General features: G+C 50.2%; 1 protein-coding gene across 2 annotated transcripts in view; it reads right to left on the bottom strand.

The window, feature by feature from the left end:
* SLC6A9 (solute carrier family 6 member 9) overlaps nt 1-10,943 on the bottom strand; it is a 108,904-nt gene extending 97,961 nt beyond the window's left edge. For both annotated transcript variants that reach the window (XM_078867605.1, XM_078867607.1), the window contains exon 1: nt 10,448-10,943. The gene's annotated coding sequence lies outside the window, so the exon portion shown is untranslated. The remainder of the gene's footprint in view (nt 1-10,447) is intronic.
* Nucleotides 10,944-15,713: the final 4,770 nt, after the last annotated feature.

The following is a 15,713-nucleotide window of genomic DNA, read 5'->3' as shown; positions in this document are numbered from 1 at the left end:
GCGAGAGGGGGGGGTTACATAAAGCAAAGTTTAAAAAAATAAAAATTACGAAATGATGAACGAAGCAAAGAGCCGACTACACCGAGCATCTTCTTGTTTGCACTGATCGTAAAAAAAAGAGGCTACTCTGGGAACTTCGACCTCCGCGCATCCGACATGCGGCGCCGTGGATGGGGGGTGGGGGGTAGCGCCTCGTGTACTCACTCGTTAATTAGCGCCACCTTCGGCGCAACATTTTTTTTTTAATAATCGACCACGATCTATCTACCCACTGTTGCATTAAGGCCGATTCCACTCTCCGAGCATTCGTCGTCCACTCACGGTCGTGCGATGCAACAATCGATCCGTCGCAAAGCACCTCCACCCACGGAGCTAGCTTCGTCAACCCGTGTGCACATCCTGCTGCCGGAGGACGTCCTCTCTGGCTGCCACTCCGTCGTTAGTCTCGACCACGGGCCCCCTGAGAGCCCCGAGACGCGATGGGGTCCTGCCCAACCCTCCCTTAATGGTCCTGACGCTCAATATGGTAACACTTGCGCGTGTTTGCCACGCCGCGCGTTCCTCTCTCGGCGTCACGTTCCAAGCATGCACCCCTCCACGCTTCTTTGCGCACTTTTCAGCTTTTGTTTCAAACAAAGGCCGACGAACCAAAAACTCCACGCGCACGGAGCCCTATGCGTGGCCGTGTTACAGTGCGTGGTCGCGTCGATTTGCGCGTCGATTTGCGAGCCCATGAGTTGAAGTTCACGAGTCGTTCAGCGAGACTTGAACTCGATTCCCGCTTTTGCGACACCGTTCGAGTCCCGGCCCAGGTCTGTCGAGTAAATCGTGGGAGAATTTGGCCAAAGCGTGTCCCCGGATGTCCCTGGGACTTTTACGGACGCCGTGCCGTCGATGTTCGAAAGTTTTGAACATTGTGCACTCATCTTCTTGGTTCTTTCGGTACAGTCACGTGGGCTAGAAATGAAACCAAATGAACGTATAAAATTTCGATTTAAAGCTTTCGTGACTGCAGGGATTCATCTTCTTGGTTCTTTCGGTAAAGTCACGTAGAATGGAAATAATAAAATAATAAAAATAAAACATAATAAAATAATTTTCACGACGTTTTGGCCACAACGCAAGCAGCCGTCATCAGGTGAAGAACAGGTCGGTCGAGAAGACAGAGTCATTCAGACTTCACCTGAGGACGGCTGCTTGCGTTGTGGCCGAAACGTCGTGATAATTATTTTATCATGTTTTATTTTTTATTATTTTATTACTTCCCTTCTACGTGACTTTACCGAAAGAACCAAGAAGATGAATCCCTGCAGTCACGAAAGCTTTAAATCGAAATATTGTGCACTCATGTCGAAACCCTTGGACACTATCATTAACGTTCATTTCCAGACCCTTTGTCAATCCACTGGGGAATTAAAGACCCCCCCCCTCCTCCCACACCCATTGCTCGATAAGTCGCCGATGACCTACTTGATTTTAAGATCACACCGTGTTATAATTATTGTTTTGATGATGATGGCGAAGGTGTCGTCCATATTGAGAATGCGTTCGCAACACACGTCATCCGGTCGCACTCATTACACCCAAAGTGCTCGCCACAAGTGAGCCGCAATGCCTTGTTGATCTCACAAGTGAGCCACAACACCTTGCTGATCTCACAAGTGAGCCACAACGCCTTGCTGATCTCACAAGTGAGCCACAACACCTTGCTGATCTCACAAGTGAGTCACAACACCTTGCTGATCTCACAAGTGAGTCACAACACCTTGTTGATCTCACAAGTGAGTCACAACACCTTGCTGATCTCACAAGTGAGCCACATCACCTTGCTGATCTCACAAGTGAGCCACAACACCTTATTGATCTCACAAGTGAGCCACAAGTGAGCCACAACGCCTTGTTGATCTCACAAGTGAGCCACAACGCCTTGTTGATCTCACAAGTGAGTCACAACGCCTTGCTGATCTCACAAGTGAGCCACAACACCTTGCTGATCTCACAAGTGAGCCACAACACCTTGTTGATCTCACAAGTGAGTCACAACGCCTTGTTGATCTCACAAGTGAGTCACAACACCTTGTTGATCTCACAAGTGAGTCACAACACCTTGTTGATCTCACAAGTGAGTCACAACACCTTGTTGATCTCACAAGTGAGTCACAACACCTTGTTGATCTCACAAGTGAGCCACAACGCCTTGCTGATCTCACAAGTGAGCCACAACGCCTTGCTGATCTCACAAGTGAGCCACAACGCCTTGCTGATCTCACAAATTTAAACCCCAGAAGTGCCACTTGTTGCAGTCGTCCGTGAGGTATTTGGGTAATGTGGTGAGCGCATCGGGGGTTGCCTCCGACCCTGACAAAACTGCGCGTGTTCGTGCTTGGCCAACCCCTACATCAGTTGCTGAGGTTCGCAGTTTTGTGGGGTTTGCCTCGTACTACCGCCGTTGTGTCCTTGATTTCGTGACTATTGGCAAGTCACTCCACCCGCTGTCCGCTGAGGACCAACAATTTCGTTGGGGCAAGGAGGAAGTGTTTGTCACGCTTCGGGATTCCCTTGCTGACGCGCCTCCCCTGGGTTACCCTGACTTCTCGCTGCCCTTTGTCCTGGATACTGACGCCAGCGACATGGGCATAGGGTGGTCGACGGCGCCGAAAGGGTTGTAGCCTATGGCAGCCGCGTGTTATCCTCCGCAGAGCAGCGTTATTGTGTAACGCGCAGAGAGCATTGTTTACTTTGTACAGTTGTACAAGCCCTACTTGTATGGTAGGCGGTTTCTCGTTCGTACGGATCATGCCGCCTTGCAATACTCCCTGCGCATAGATCAACCTTCTGGTCAGCTGACACCGCTGGCTCGAAGTGTTGCAGGAGTATTCCTTCGATGTCATTTACAGAAAAGGGGCACAGCACGGTAACGCGGATGCCTTGTCTCGGTTGGCACCGCACAGTGGATGTGAATTTGCGATGGCCGCTAGTCATTGCAGACCTACAGTTGGGAGCGCGCCTCAGTTGCTAGCGACTGCCGGCGCAGCTCCTCCTCATGGAGTGCCAATGCCCGCAGATCGCGGACTGGGCCTCACTCACAGTGAATGGTCCCGCCTACAGATGGACGCCGCATTAAAGCGGCCGACCATAAGACCGCTCCGGTAGGGTCCCCAGCCATTGCCCTTCATGATGGCCTCCTTATGCGATAAGACGCTGAGTTACAGAGGTCCTGTGTTGTGGTACCCACAGTCCTCCGAGGGAAACTAACTCGCGTAATGCACGAGAAATTAATGCACTTGGGTGTTCGGAAAACTGTGTTAACCATCAAGCGTGACTTTTATTGGCCGGCTATGGAGGACGATGTGGCACTGTTCATCAAGGGCTGTCAGGATTGCGCTCGCCGGAAGCCTCCGGTTTTGCACGATCGGCCCCCGCTGCAATCGATCAAGGTATCACGCGTTAACGAACTTGTGGCCCTTGACATTTTAGACCCATTGCCAATTTCTCAAGTGGGCCACACCCGCCGGCCCATGGCGTGGCCCCTGCCTGATCAATCGGCCGCTCGTATCAACAGGTGCATACGTAACACACACGAGCTAACGCACGCACCCACCCACGCACGTACGCCAATGAAAAAATCACTCGGAATTCGCATGATCTTTCGTCGTATCTCGAGCCGGCCGGCCGGCTGGGCGATGGCGGCTATGCGCGTGGCCCATGATCAATAATCACGGCAGCCTCTGCGGGCGCAGCAGAGGGGTTGGTTGGTGGATGGCACGAATGCTGTCGAGGCAGTTGCCATACCCTAACTCGCCAGGAGAATGCATCCTCCAACTCATCGTCCCTTCTATACGGGATATAGTGTTGCGCCCTCGCGCGCGGGTTTTTCTTTGGACGATCAGGTTTCCTCCCACGTTAACTGCCTGAAAACATCTTAATAGTAAGAGGACTGCAGCCCTTGGGCAATTGTTGGTTCTCGGCTAACCGCCTTGCAGCTGATGATGATTTCTACCCTTGTCTAAGGGTCCTCAACAAATGTGAGATGCAGTTTGTGACGATGACGATGAACATATTATAGTTATTATTATCTCGGTCGGCCTTCTCTCAAGCGTTTATCACGCACAACAGAAATGTCAACACATTCTTTCAATAACACCGTGGCCTTAAAATTGCACATATTTAACAGATGACGTTTCAGGAAGTGGAATTTTATTCCTCGTTCGTAAAACAATGTTACATGCCGTAAATAAGTTCCCGAAACGTCGCTGAATGTATATTTTATTTATTTGAAGACCACAGTGTTGTTATTGACGAATGTGTTGTTATTGTTAATCGTAGATATGGAGCGTAGCAGTAGCAGCAGCAGCATCACCAAATAGTTTATCATCGGTACCATCCGTGGTAGCAGATGCTATCAATGAGTTCCTTTAAAGAACTAAACCTCTCGAGCACATCTATCTATGATAGCAAGCCCACTGTGGTAGCTTAGAATGAGAGGGAAAAATATATCGTGAAAGGAAATGTACCGTATTACGTTTAATGGAGAATACTGTTTAGTGAGAAACAAATAAATGTGATATTACTCATACACAGCATATGAAAATAAATATGCATCTATCCTTGAGGCAGACGATATATACACGTGAATTTAGCGTTCGCTAGTTATATATGTGGAATAACAACCAATACGAGTCAACGACAATAACTCTATAATCACGAATTTCGGTTGCCACCACAGCTCTCTGTCGCAGCTCCGTGTCGCTTAAGTAGTGGGCGGTCGCTTCTTCTCCTCTGCTGCCCTCACAGACTGCAAGTGAATTCCTGCGTCCATCCGTGCGGTGTCCACTCCCTGTCCCTGTTCAGACTCAGGATCTTCCCTTTCACCTCGCCGATTATCACCGACTGCCTCTCTCTGCCTCTTTGCGTTCAATAAATATGCGGACCTTCTGCCCAACTTCTCGAGGACGCTATATGAATGAACATTGTCTAGTACTGTATGGAGACCCATAGACATCCACAGAAACCCGAAGACTTACACAGACACCCATAGACTCACACGGGGACCCATATGGCCACACAGACGCCTAGAATTACACTGAGACCTACAGACTCACACAGACACCTATGAACTCACTGAGGGACCGATATAGCCACACAGACGCATAGAATTACACTGAGACCTACAGACTCACACAGACACCTATGAACTCACTGAGGGACCGATATAACCAAACAGACGCATAGAATTACACTGAGACCTACAGACTCACACAGACACCTATGAACTCACTGAGGGACCGATATAGCCACACAGACGCATAGACTAACACGGACACCTACAGACTCACACGGAAACATATTGTACTCACAGAGAGATCCATACATTTACATAGAACTATAGACCCGCATAGAAACCAACCATAGTTTCGTTATCGGTTAGGCCATGTGGTCATTTTGTGGCAACATTATTGTCATAACCCTGCTTGTTTTCAGGTTCACAAAAAAACATTGTGTTTCTACTGTACGTGCCAATGTAAGGGTCAAACTCTGAAAGATGAAAGCTACTTCTCCTTTACTTGTGGCTGAAAACCTTTGACTACCAAATTCCACATCAACGCACCACGACGCGTGGCTCAGGCTTGCCTCGGACCTTAATCGTCCGATCGCGAGCTCTGACTTTCTGAAACGATCAGACCGCGCCGGCTCAAGCAGACTCTTGCATCTCACGTTAAGCTGAATGCATCCTCCCCACGTTTCCCGAAACGTCGTTCGTGACGAACGTGTTGTTATCTGTTGCTCGTCGGCCAGCGCTAACGCAACAGCAGCAACGGAAGATTTGTTTCCTCGAAAATCCAGTTCTGCTCAATTCCTCTTGACGGTCCGTTGAGAATCAACCATTTCTATGTCCTCGGTTTTGTTTTACTAACTAAGGCCCACTCAGACATACTGGATCGTTATTTTTCAGAAGCGACCTGGCTATATACAAGTGACAGCTCAACGAAGGGGCCTATCGTCATCGCGTGGAAATGTACAGCAGCTAAATACTCTCCACACGTGATGCTGATTCTGAATGTGGAGGACAAAGACAGGAGGACCTGGAGAAAAATCCACCGCGATCACGGAGGAAGAGAGAGACGCAAACTCGAAATATATAGCAGGTGTCAGGATCAGAATCGAACCCACGAACTCCTGCATACCAGGCGAGGTAGTTAACATATTCTAGCCACCGTGATAATGATTATGATAGAGACAGAAACACGAAAACTCCAAATATACAGCAGGCGTCAGGGTTTGGGATCGATCCCACGACCTCCTGTATACCAGGCGAGGAAGTTAACATCTCCTAGCCACCGTGATGATGATAAGAGAGAGAAAGAGACACGCAAACTCGAAATATATAGCAGGTGTCAGGATCAGGATCGAACCCACGAACTCCTGCATACCAGGCGAGGTAGTTAACATATCCTAGCCACAGTGATAATGATTATGATAGAGAGAGACACGAAAACTCAAAATGTACAGCAAGCGTCAGGGTTTGGGATCGATCCCACGACCTCCTGTATACCAGGCGAGGTAGTTAACATCTCCTAGCCACCGTGATGATGATAAGAGAGAGAGAGAGACACGCACACTCCAAATATACAGCAGGCGCCAGGGTTGGGATCGATCCCACGACCTCCTGCATGCCAGGCGAGGTAGTTAACATCTCCTAGCCACCGTGGTGACTTCTCAAGGTGGGAGACCCCCATTCACAGCCCCATTCACAGCCCCGTTGTAAGTCCGCGAGAGCTGTCGTGGTGCCATAGCGTCAACACCGGACAAAGCAAGGGGCCGTCGGTTAGATTCGATCTTCCGGCGCGGCAGTTGAAGCAATGAGAAGAAAACGTTTCTTAACCCCCCTCCTCCTCCCACCCCTACCTCTATCCATCGATTATAGTTGTCGGAGGTGCACGTCAGTTCGTCGTGAGCATGTCGCGTGTGGTGGGGTTAAAGTGTGGGTGCTCCAACCTCTTCCAGCTCCCGACAGCGGAGGCCCTTCCACCAGCAGTGGCGTGAGCAAGCACTTGCAGGGCTGCGCTTTTACCTCGTCAGTCCAGTGGAGGCTGATTTAACCATACTTCACCGCGCTAGTCACCGCGGGTTGGTGAAGGGAGGTGGAGGCGTCTCGAAGCAGTTCTGATATCACTCTCCACTCAGGCTGTCGAAGTCATCGTGCTGTGCGCTAATCACTGCGCCACCACTCCACCCGCTGGGATACAGATCAACCGAATAGGCCCCCTTTCTTGTGTGTAATTCGTATAATCTTCGAACGTTGTTATCATCTCCGTAATACTTGCAACTGCGTGTGAAGCTATCATTGCGATGATGATGACGATGGTGATAATGATGGGTATTGATACAAATTTGTATTTTAATGACGCACTTTTTAATTTTTGGCATGTTGGCCATGGAAAGGAACACAATGCCACCAATGTTGTTGATGACGATTTTGATAACGATTTTGATGTAAATGACGATGCTGATCACGATGCTGATGATGAAGATGTTGCGGACGACAATGTTGATGTAAATAACATTGATCCCACTTTTCGGTGGTACGGGTTGACTTTTTTTAAAAGGAATTATTATTTTCGATCAGTCCTATAAATATTCCAACAGACTTTTCCATCTCGAATAAACGTTACTTGGTGGGGAGTGGCGGCGCAGCAGTGATATCATTTACACTACGAACCAGGTTGCCTTTAGTTCGATTGACATCATCAGCGGCGAATGATATCATAACCAGTCATGGACACCCCCACACCTCTTCCAACCCGCAACTGACCAACGTGGTGAAGTATGGTCAAACAACAGCACCCCCCCTCCCCCATCATCAAAAGGCTTTGGGAGGTCTTCATCCAGCAGTAGATTATAAATAAGCAACTCGGAAACCCAGTCATTCAGAAATTAGTGTGCCGATGACAATTCAACTCTTTCGTCAATAACATTGTGGCCTTAACAGGCGACGTTTCGGGCAATGGCCAATCTTCATGGTGCACAAGAAGAATTGAGGAATTCACGCACAACACTGCTGGCTCAACGGTGAAAATAATGAAATAAAATCACTTAAGCGACTGCGTTGGCAGTGGTGACACAAACACAGATTAAAAACCAGACCACGTCTCTCATTAAAGCTGCCGTCTTTCAACCGAGTTACTGGGTGGGAGTGGTGACGCAGTGATTAGCGCGCTGCACTATGAAGTTACAACTCGCCAACCGGATAAGTTAGATTCCTGGTCACGGCTAACACCATCATCGTCATCATCGATGGCGAGAGACATATAAACCAGTTCCTGGGACAACCCCCGAAACACACGGTCCGTAAAATCCGATAAGTATAAATTCTAAACGGTTAATAGGTCAACTTTATTCAGAGTGCGAAGACCGACCCTCCTACTATAAAGTCAATGCCCTAAGAAGAACCATTGCGCAAAATGTGAGCCAATTATTAGATTTTGTTATAATTATGCGACTCATGAGCATTTTGGCAAAGACCACTACTGGTTGAAGGCATTGCCACGCCATGCCTGTGGTGGAGTGGGGGGGGTGACCATACTTTGGCACGGTGGTCAGTGCGGGTTGGTCAAGTTGGATGTGGAGGCAGGACCCTTTCACATACAATACAGGATCATGCGCCACTGATGATAGCCGTGGCTAAAATCTAAATACACGTTTTCATACTAGACGTATGTGGGCTTACCCGCGTGCGATCAGATGTAACACAACATCGACAAATATGTTAATTCTAGATTTGAAGCTTTCGTGACTGCAAGGATTTATATTCTTAGGTTTTTTCGGTAAAGTCACGTAGGTAAAACATTAAAATTTATAAAAGTAAAATAAAATAAAAATCACGACGTTTCGGAGGCAACACACCTGAAGACGGAAGCTTGTGTTGCCTCCGAAACGTCGTGATTTTTATTTTATTTTTACTTTTATTAATTTAAATTTTTTACCTACGTGACTTTACCGAAAAAACCTAAGAATATGAATCCCCCGTGTAAGCCTTGAACAGACTGTTGGGGCAAGGACTATTAGCGAGCACCAGGGAGTGAGTGGTCAACACGACGCCCAGCCGCGTTTGTCTCTCATTTGAGGCCGAGTCAACCTGAAGCGAGGCCCATAACCTGTTAAAATATTCGCCAGATTTAAGTTGCGAATATTTCGCCGGGATCGTAGTGCATCGCGCTGGCTACTACACCTTCCGTCCCCCAAATACAGGTATACAAATACAAAGATCCCCCGTATAGCCTTAGCAGGCTGTTGGGGCAAGTGCTGTTAGCGACACAGCACCTATGAAGGCCAGCACGGCACACGAAGGGGTGGGTGGCCAGCACCCACACACAGAAACACGTGCATACGTACACATGCCACATATGTCCTCGGGTATGGAGCGCAGTGCACTAACTGCCGTGCCACCGCTCCTTCTCCGTTCTAACCCGTTCCTATTCTTTCGTACTTGCTGATATAGCTGCAGAGCAACAACGGCAATTGTTTCCATTCAGGTGGTCAAGCGCAGACAACGGCGTCAGGAGTAGCGGGAGCGTACCGGTGTGTCAATGATCGACGCGGGGAGGGAGAGCGAGCACAAGTCGGGGAACCTATCCCCCTATCCGATCATCGTGGAGGAGCCGCTTTCTTTCTGTGGTTGCGGGATTCAAGTCGCGCGGCTGTAACACGTGTTGCGCTCGTGTGCCGGTGCTCACCTGTACGTGTCTGTGTGTGTCTGTGCGCTGTCTGTGTGCGCGCGTGTGTGTGTGTGGGGATAGCGGTAGTGTAGCGGTTAGCGCGCTGCGCTACGAACCCAGTCACCCGACGCACCCGCTCACGGCCACCAACAACAGTGAAGATTATCTGAACCGGTCTTGGGGCTCCTCTGTGTTAACTCAGCCTTAAACGAGCACCTGGTGCGGTGTGTAAAAACAAAATCAGTAGTGGGGAGACCAAATGCGGCCGTGCGGGCAGTTGGCCACGGACCTTCTCCCGGCGCCGTTCCGACCTTAACAGGTGCTCGGTCACTGAACTTTCCCCCAACAGTCCGTCAAAGGCTATACGGAGGACCTTTGTCTTTGTGTATTCACGTGTTAACGCGGTGTTGTCTGCCTACACACTCCTGTTCGTGTGTGCTAGATTGTGTGTTCTCGGGTCTGCGTGTGGGTGTGCGTGTTTTGTATGCGTGTTGCACGTGTTGTACGTGTGTGCTCGTGTGCACGTGTGCGTCCAGCCATTGAGCGTGTGCACGTGTTGAATACCGTGTGCCTGCACACACACACGCGCGTTGCTTGCGTGTGTTGCGTGTGGTGTTGCGTGTGTTGCGTGCGGTGTTGCGTGTGTTGCGTGCGGTGTTGCGTGTGTTGCGTGCGGTGTTGCGTGTGCGCGCGCACGTGCGGCATGATCAACGTGCGACAAATCACTCAACCTCGTTTGCCGAGACGCCGGGAAGACAAAGGCGGCTGGGAGGGGACTTCCGGCAGCTCCAAATGAAGAGACTCGTATGACAGAGACAATAGCGGCAGGGCTGAGAGTTACCGCGACTCCAGGAGAGGGAGAGAGAGAGAGATACTGAAGATGATGATGACCGTTGAATCTTGAACCACCGCGCTTGGCTCCTGCGTTCAGTTGCAGCGACGCTGAGTCTTCTCTCTCTCTACTGAGAGAGAGATGGGTGGATGGGTGTGCGTTTGAGCGAAAGAGATCTGTGTGTGTGTGAGTAAGAGAGAGAGAGGCAGACGACAAGTGCTGAAGTTCTGGGTCTGTCCGACTGGTCTAGTAAACCCGGCGTGCACTCCCAGGCAGCGAGTGGAGCTGAGCTCTGTGGGAGAGGGGGCTTCTCTCTTCATTTAAAGCTCCGCCTCTCTCTCTCTCCCCTGCCCCCCTCTCTCCCCTCTCTCTCTCCTTCCTCCCTCCCTTCCTACGACTTCCCGAAGTGACCTACCTCCCCTAACACTCTGCCTCCTTTTCCCCACCCTACCCCCCCCCCCCAGGACAAAGATAAAGGTCACCCGTGGAGCCTGCACGCGTCGTGGGCGCTGAGGCAAGTGCCGCTAGCGAGCGCCTACGAAGTCCGGCGTGGTCTTTCACACGGCGCACCGTGCACACAACTCGTGCTTTTAGGGCGATGGGGAGGGAGGCGTCGGACAGGTTTAGCTATCGCGGAGCAGTCCGTGGTCGGGCATCCAACTCGGTCCGTGTCTCAGTGCGCTGACCCACAGCGCTCTACAAAGGCAAAGGCTCCCCACTTCAACAGGCTGTCGGGGCAAGTGCTGTTCGCGGCCACTCGCGAGTTCCACCCCGCACACGAGGGGGTGGTGTTGGCAGCACCGCGCCCGGCCACCTTTGGCTCACCAGTGGAGATGAAACTCGATAGCGCAGCGAGCCATAATCACTGCGCTACCACTCCCAACACTCATCTATAACAAAGACCCCCCCCCCCCCGTGTAGCCTGTATAGACTGTAGGGGCCAAGTGCTGTCTGTGAGCACCTATTGAAGGCCGGCAAGGCACATGAGGAGGTGGGTGGTCAACACCACGCCCGGCCGCCTTTGTCTCCCTAGTGGCGATGTTTACACATCGCACCAGGTACTAATTTGAGGCTGAGTCTACCTAGGGGAGGCCCGGGACCGGTTCAGATATAATCGTCACCGGTGTTGGCCGTGAGCAGGAAACGAATCGGGGGTCGCCAGGTTCATAGCGCAACGCGATACACACACTGGCGCACACACTGCAACTTACAACTTCCACTAAGCGACCACCACCATCAACCCCTTCGACATCCCCGTGCCCTAACCCCCCCAACCTCCCGGCACTTTCCCAAGCACCCGACCCCTCCCTTCCCCATTCCACCGCCGTGCCTCTGTGAGCTTGGAGGAAGCGTTATTTGTGAAGGCTACGTGTAGGAGGTCGTGTCCACGCCTAATGTGCCCAATGTTGAACTTGCAACGTACCCATGTCACAAACACGGTCATTCCACGCATGCATTCACTTCTCTAAAATGTCAAAGGAACACCACAGCGGCTATTGTAATTCACCACCACAACCTTCCCGCTGCATCTATAGGGAAGAGCATTTAAATATTGGACCACCAGCGCCGCATACAAATGGAGAAAACAATAACTTAATAATATATTTCTTTTAAAGAAAAGGCTTTAACTCGACACATATTCCGAGGCATCGAGTTTGCATTAACCACACATGCCTGTGGTAAAACGTGCGAACAACTATGCCTTGATAATGTATGCATTGCGCTCGAAAATTATTGGCCTACACCAGAGACATCCTCCTATATGGCTTCGTCTCAGCGGTGCTATAGAGCAAAAGACGCCAAAAGGAGTGCGTTAACCACTGCGCCACCGCTCTTTGATACACGCACGAATAAATACATCTACCATACAGATAGACATTCGTAAACAAAAGACAAATATCAACCCTTAACAGCCTTTTGGGACAAGTGCTGTTAGCGAGCATCTACGAAGGCTGGTACAGCACACGAGGGGGTGGGTGGCCAGCGCCACGCCCGGCCGCCTTTGTCTCCCTCGTGGCGATGTTTACACACCGCACCAGGTACTCATTCGAGGCCGAGTCAACCTAGGGGGCAGCCCAGAATCGGATACGTACACGTGCACGCACCGTGAATGACGCTGACCCTATTCTGGTCACTGCTTGTGGCAGGAATCATTGAGCATTGCTCTCCTGAACTCTCCCCCACGCTCCCTCTGTCTCTCTCTCTCTCTCTGTCCCCGTGTCCACGTTGTTGCATGCGGCTTTTGCTCCCACGCTTATGTGAGTCAATCAGCCTCGGCTGTGACGCCTCTTGCCCCCCCCCACCTCCTCCCCCAACCCCAAGGCGCTTTTTAAAACCTCGAAATTTATTCGCTCAGTGAAAATGCAAAGTCCGTATACTCACTCAAAGGCATACGCCAAAGAGACAAATATCAACAAGCGTATAGCCTTCGACAGACTTTTTGGGGCAAGTGCTGTTAGCGAGAGACCTATAGAGGCCGTCACGGCCAGCAGCACGCCCGGTCGTCTTTGTTTCCCTAACACGGATGCGTACACACCGCACCAAGTACTCATTTGAGGCTGAGTCGAACTAGGGGAAGCCCAGGATTGGGTCGGATATATTTAACCGCCGATATTAGTCGTGGTCAGGAGTCAAAAACTCAGATGCCCGAGATCGCAGCGAAGTCCAAATCAAACCGCTTAACAGAGGTTGCAACCGGGTACCCGATACCCGTACCCTACCCGATACCCGGCTACCCGTACCCGGCCGGGTACGGGTAGCCGTTTGCGACCCTGGTGCGGCCGGGTACGGGTAAGGAATCAAAACCCGTATGCGACCTCTGCCGCTTAACCAACGCCAAGATCCCCTTGAGAGCCTTGAGAGACTGGAAGAGCAATTTGCTGTAAGCGAGTCGCACCTGAGAAAGCCGGAACGGCACACGAGGGGATGGGTGGCCAACGCCACGCGCGGCCGTTTTTGTCTACCTTCCAGTTCTGGTCTTCTACTCACCGAGCACGACCTACTGATTTAAGGTCGAGTCGATCTAGGGGAGGCAGACTCACACTGGCGGAATCCGATGAGCTATAAAATCTCTTTTTTTTCCTTCCACAAATGTCCATTGGAGGCACTCAGCCGGTTCAGATTAACACCGCTGAGGTTTTGCCGTGCACGGCAATCGAACTTGGGAGGCCACCATGTATATTAAAACACGCATACGTGTACACCATCATCCTTATCAGCCATGGTCAATCCACTGCTGGATGAAGGGCTCTCCACGAGTCATCTACCACCGTCCCTTTCGTTCCCGCCATGCAACAACGAATCTGCCTCCTGCCCACGATTTTAGGCGCCGAGATGGTTGGCCCATATTGGGGGCTCGCCATGAGCTTCTGATACGGCGTGGACGATAAAATCGTCTGTCCATTCTATAAGACGGGATATAGTGTTGCTCCTTCTCACCTGTGTTTTTTTTAGGATGCTCGTGTGCCGTGGACTGCCTTCATAGGTGCTCGCTAACAGCACTTGCCCCAACAGTCTGTTAAGGCTATAGGGGGTGATACTTGTATTTTGTATACGAATGTGTATCTGCGTGGTGTATGTCCAGCATTAACGTTTATTTTTATTTTACCAGGTAAGGCCGACTGAGCTATATCGCTCTATTTCAGAAGCAACCTGGCCACAAATGATAGCTCGACGAAGTGGCTTATCACGTGTTAATTTAAAGCAGCCGAATACTATAAACGAATGTTGATTCTTAATTAATTCCTGTGTGCATCAAAGAGCGGTGGCGCATTGGTTAATGCACTCCCCTACGAACCTGGGTACCAGAAATATATCAACATAAAAAAAACGAATGGCGACGAAATGACGTTGGGTAATCTCCAACGTCTCCTGTGAAGCGCGGTAATAACCAGGGCGGACGGTCAGAGCCTAACCGTGAATCTCGGCACTGAACGACGCAACGACTCACTGACTATTGTCACCAGAAGAACGAACACGTTTGCACAAATATTTGGTTACTGTTCCCCACGCACTGCATGCGTGTTTTCTCTGGGCACTCCGTGTTCTTTGAAAAGAAACACAAAAAGGAATGCTTGTGCAATATACACACTCCGTTTCCAACAATTTCCGCCGAAGTAAGACAGCTTATTAAAACAAGAAAAAACCCCACAAATATCATCACGATCCGCATGGGTCTTGTATCGATTTCCAACACGCGTTGAAAACTCATTTCTTTAGATTGAAAACTCATTTCTTTTAGAACTGCTTTTTGTTTGTTAGTTTGTTGTCCTTCCGCCCCGCACCTCCGATGAGCACTGTATGCTTGCGAAAGAAGTTCAAGGTACCGTGTACATTGTGCTCGGAGGTAATTCATTCATCAACTCGCAGGCCGCGATGAGACCACGGGGCTCGGATAGTGGCGCCGCCGGGAAGGGCGCGCCTCGGCCGGCAGGGCCGCCACGCTGTGGCGCGTCCTTTTAGCGCTGGTTCGTGCCTCCAAGATCAGGGGACATGCCTCGGATCAATTGACTGGGGTGGTTTCATCAGGAGTACGACGTCTCAAATAGCAACGTAGCTTGATGCCAGAAGTTTGGTTTATGTCGGATCATCTTCACGAGAGTTATATTTCCCCTACATTACGTTAATCGTCCAGAATAAATCATCAGGAAGGCTTGTGCGCTACAATGAATGAAAGTCGCAGTCGCCTCTCGAGATTTAAGGTTGAGATTCTATTCAAAAATCGATTGTGTAACATTGCGGTGAATGTAGCGGCCTCTAGTGGCTGCAACGGGTCACCAAAACCCATTGTTTGCACCGTACTCAATCTAAAAGTTAAACAAATTATGTAATGACACTGCGTGAACAAGCACAAATAACACAACTCAAGACATCCATTCGTCAATAACACTGTGAAACAATATACATTGGGCGACGTTTCGGAAAACGGCCCTTCTTCATAGCACGGTTGGTTACGTACGGTGCGAAAGAAGTTCAACGTACACACGTACACAGCACATACGCATCGAAATCGATCGTTTTCTCACGGGCGCGATTCGGCGCACGCATCGGTAGCTAAATCACAAGTATCTCTACATTCATTAAATATATCAATCGATATAATAGTCATTCGTCACACCGACATCACCCTCCGTCTCAAAACCTCTCCACGTTGTGGTTCCCCACCC

The sequence above is a fragment of the Lampetra fluviatilis genome, chromosome 24, assembly GCF_964198595.1.
Source record: "Lampetra fluviatilis chromosome 24, kcLamFluv1.1, whole genome shotgun sequence".
Lineage (NCBI taxonomy): Eukaryota > Metazoa > Chordata > Hyperoartia > Petromyzontiformes > Petromyzontidae > Lampetra > Lampetra fluviatilis.
Note: the sequence above shows the minus strand (reverse complement) of the source record. Positions and strands in the feature narration are given on the sequence as shown.